Raw genomic sequence first — 4,804 nt, forward strand, 5'->3', positions numbered from 1 at the left:
TATAACAAGTTTCTTGGCACCTGTAGTCATACTGTTTTCTTTATGCCATAATTCTGGGTCTTCTATTTCTGGCTGTGTACCTTTGGCTATTTAACCTCTTAAACTATCTTTTCCCATTCTGTCAAAGGGGATGATAGTAATAATATCTTTTGTGGATGTATTGTAAGAGCTGTTCCTTTTCCCTCTCCAAAACAACTTGTGATTTTGATTGGGGAGTCACCCTCTCCACATAGCTTTAGTAGCAGCCCCTCTCTCAGAAGTGTATCCTTAATAGTCTAAATCAAGCTTAGGAAACCATCCCTTTGTCACTAGTTGATATGGGGTGAACATAGGGTATAATTCTGACCACTGATTTTCCAGAGGACATCTGCTGAGGGAATAAATCTGTTAGTAAAATCTTACTAAAACTTAAGAAGATATTACCAAAAAGGTGAAGGAAGAAAATTACAGGACAATATACTTTCTTAATATAGACACAAAATTTCTTTTGTTTTTTAACATCTTTATTGGAGTATAATTGTTTTACAATGGTGTGTTAGTTTCTGGTGTATAACAATGTGAATCAGCTACACATATACATATATCCCCATATCTCTTCCCTCTTGCATCTCCCTCCCTCCCACCCTCTCTATCCAACCCCTCTATGTGGTCACAAAGCACCGAGCTGATCTCCCTGTGCTATGTGGCTGCTTCCCACTAGCTATCTATTTTACATTTAGACACAAAATTTCTTAACAAAATATTTCACAAGCAAATCCAGTAATATAGAAAAGGAATAATACATCAGGTCTTAGTGGGGTTTATCCCACAAATGCAAGATTGGTTGAATCTCTGAAAATCAATCAGTGGAGTTCACCATATTAACACAATAAAGGAGTAAAAACATCATTTCAATAGTTGCAGAAAAATTAACTAATGAGTTCAGCAGCTACTCATGAAAAAAGCTCTCAGCAAACAAATATTAAAAAGAAACTCCTAAATCTAATGAAGGACAACTACAAAAACTGTACAACTAACATCACATATAATCATAAAATTAATTCTTTACTGCTAAGATCAGGATGTCCACTTCTATCATCACTCACTGAGTATTTTTTGAAGTGTAATTCTAAAACCGTAATAGAAGAATAAGAGAAATCAGGCATGTAGACTGGAAAAGAAGAAACAAAACTGATGCTATTTCCATACATCATTGGGCATACAGAAAATCCTAAGGAACCTACAAAATAATTTCTATAGCTAGTAAATGGATTTAGAAAGGTCATAGAATAGGGACTTCCCTGGTGATCCAGTGGTTAAGAATCTGCTTTCCAATGCAGGGGATGCAGGTTCGATCCCTGGTCAGGGAACTAAGATCCCACATGCCGCAGGGCAACTAAGCCCACACACCACAACTACTGAGCACACAAGCCACAACTAGAGAGCCCACGTGCCACAACTAGAGAGAAGCCCATGCTCCCCAATGAAGAACCCTGCACCCCGCAGTGAAAGATCCCACATACCACAATGAAGATCCCGCACACTGCAACGAAGGCCCAGTGCAGCCATAAATAAATAAATACTAATTTTAAAAAATAGAAAGGTCATAGAACAAAGGTTAAAATATAAAAATCCATTTTAGCCGCCGCCACCTCCAGTATTCACCTCCATGAAGCTGAGCGACAGCGTGCTGTGGAACTTCCATGTCACCAAGGTGTTCCGTGAGAACTCGGACAAGATTAACTGCTTCAACTTCAGCCCAATGGCAAGACGGTCATCTCAAGCAGCGACGACGACTCCATCGTGCTCTGTGACTGCCAGGAGGGGAAACCAAAGAGAATCCTGTACAGTAAGAAATATGGCATGGACCTCATCAGATACTCTCATGCAGCAAACACAGTCGTTTACAGCCTAACAAAACAGACAATGCTATCAGTTACCTGTCCTTTCATGACAGCAAATACATCAGATACTTTCCTGGACATAGCAAAAGGGTGGTGGCCTTGTCCAAGTCACCTGTGGATGACACTTTCATTCCTGGGTCTCTTCATAAGACCATTCGGCTCTGGGATCTCCAGTTTCCTAACTGGCAGGGTCTTGTGCATCTACAGGGCAAACCAGTTTGTTCTTTTGATCCAGAAGGATTCATTTTTACTGCAGGTGTCAATTCTGAAATGGTCCAACTTTATGATCTTCGCTCTTTCGATAAGGGGTCATTTGCGACATTTAAGACGCAGTATGATCGGACTTGCGAGTGGACAGGAGTTAAGTTCAGCAGTGATGGCAAACTCATCCTCATCTCCACCAATGGCAGCTTCATCCGTCTGATTGATGCATTCAAGCGAGTGGTGATGCATACGTTTGGGGGTTATGTCAGCAGCAAAGTCGTCACACTGAAGGCCTCGTTTACTCCAGACTCGCAGTTTATTATGATTGGTACAGAGGATGGCAAGATCCATGTCTGGAATGGAGAGAATGGTATAAAAGTAGCTGTGTTAGATGGCAAACACACAGGCCCCATCACCTGTTTACAGGTCAACCCCAAGTTCATGGCTTTTGCCAGTGCTTGTTCCAACATGGCCTTCTGGTTGCCCACCATCGATGACTGACCTGCATGGTGCTTGGCTGTTTTCTCTACAGTGAGGGTGGCCACTAGGAAAACAACTCAGAGGGAACTAAGATAATAGTGAGATTGGATCATTTGACTGGGCTGGAGAGCAGCCTTCCACATGGCCATCCCAAGGATGTGCTGCACATTTGCTAAAAAGAAAAAAATTACTTTGCCAAGCTTCTTCAAAAGGATTCTTGATGTGGCAGATTCAATCGGGACTCAGATTTTCCAGCTGTCCAAAGCTGAGGCACCATATCCTTTGAAATTATGCACCGCACCGCTTCTATTTACGGGGACCTGTGGCTGCAGAGCTGGCTCCTGAGTTGGGAAGGAGAGGGAAAGATGCATCTGGAAGTGACCGAAGATGATGTGGTAGTGGGAAAAGGCAGAATTAAGGGAGAAAAGAGTCTGTGGTCAGAGAGGCTGAGGAGAACCAGGGCTGCAAGGACACCCTCAGTGGGAGCCAGAGATGCTTAAGCTTTCCTGGGGGGGGGGGGGCGCACCACGCTCTCAAGAGTCAGGGCCAAAGCCTCTGATTTATATGCGACAGTGACACTGCACTGCTCAACCACCAGCCAGTGGGGTATTTGGGGTTTTTTTTAAAGAAAAAAAACATTGCAATCATAATTAATGCTTATTAAGAAAAATCTGGGAATTTTAAAAAGAATCAGTTTGCCACCCAAATGTTACCACTGCTAATCTTTTGGTGTTTAGTGTTCCTCTAGACATTTCTGTGCATAGATTTTTGGTGTGTTTACATAGTTGTTATTCTACTGTATATACAATTTTATGTCCTTTTCATACTTAACATATAAATGTTTTTTCCATGTTATCTGTCTTAAACAGAAATAAATAAATAAAACAAAAATCAATTTTATTTTTTATATGTCAAGATAAAATAATTGAAAATGAAAGTAGCATATCATTTACAGTAACATCAAATAACAGAAAGCCTTTAGGAATAAATTTAACAAAAGGCATGCAGAATGTTGTCACTGAAAATAACACAATATTGCCAAAAGAATAAAAAGAACACCAGAATAAATGGAGAGATATCATATTCATAGATTAGAATACTCAATATCATAAAGATATTAATTCTCTTCAAGTTAATCTATAGAGTCAACACAATCCCAGCCAGGGTTTTTGCAGACACTTAAAAGCTGGTTATAAAATATACATGGCACGAAAATGGACCTGGAATATTCAAAGCAAGCCTGAAAAACAACAAAATTATAGGATATACATTATCTGACTTCAAGACTTACTACAATGTGCAGTAATAAAAACGGTATGGGGCTTCCCTGGTGGCGCAGTGGTTGAGAGTCCGCCTGCTGATGCAGGGGACATGGGTTTGTGCCCCAGTCCGGGAAGATCCCACATGCTGCGGAGTGGCTAGGCCCGTGAGCCATGGCTGCTGAGCCTGCGCATCTGGAGCCTGTGCTCCGCAACGGGAGAGGCCACAACAGTGAGAGGCCTGCGTACCACAAAAAACAAACAAACAAGCAAACAAAACGGTATGGTATTGGCCAAACTATAAAGAGATAGATCAACAAAGTAAAACAGAATGCTCCAAACTAAACCCACACTTATGTAGACATTCAATTTTCCACAAAAGTGCCAAAGAAATTCGATGGAGCAAAGTGTGGATTTTTAACAAATAGTGCTGGAACAACTGATTCCATATGCAGGAAAAAAATCTTGACTGCTTTCTCATACCACACCCAAAATTAATTAGAATTTAAAAGGAAAACAGGAGAACATATTTATTACTTTTGTTTAAGCAATGGTTTCTCAGAAAGAACACAGAAAGCAGTGACCCAATAATGTAAGATAACTTTGATTTTACCCAAATGTAAAACTGATATACAACAAAAGATGCCACTACAAAAATGAGTATGCTATCCTAGAGAAAATATTCACAAGGTTGGCATTTAGAATATAAAGAAACCATACAACTTTATAGTAAAAGGACAAGCAGTCCAATTTTAAAAATGGGGAAAACGTTTGAACAGACACTATACTAATAATGTATATGTATGACCAATTAGCACATATCAAAAGTGCTTGACATTATTAGCCAGGAAAGAAATGTAAATTAAAGTCACAATGAATAGATCTACCAGAAAAGCCAAAATTAAAAAGACTGACAATATTAAGTGTTGGTGAAGACATGGAGCAACTGGAATTTTCTTACACTCTTACATTGCTGTA

At 39.9% G+C, this 4,804-nt stretch overlaps 1 pseudogene; it reads left to right on the top strand.

Moving 5' to 3' along the window:
• The first annotated feature begins 1,648 nt into the window (after positions 1–1,648).
• On the top strand, positions 1,649–2,588 carry LOC132499348 (WD repeat-containing protein 82-like; annotated as a pseudogene).
• Positions 2,589–4,804: the final 2,216 nt, after the last annotated feature.

The sequence above is a fragment of the Mesoplodon densirostris genome, chromosome 11 (assembly GCF_025265405.1).
Source record: "Mesoplodon densirostris isolate mMesDen1 chromosome 11, mMesDen1 primary haplotype, whole genome shotgun sequence".
Classification (NCBI taxonomy): domain Eukaryota; kingdom Metazoa; phylum Chordata; class Mammalia; order Artiodactyla; family Ziphiidae; genus Mesoplodon; species Mesoplodon densirostris.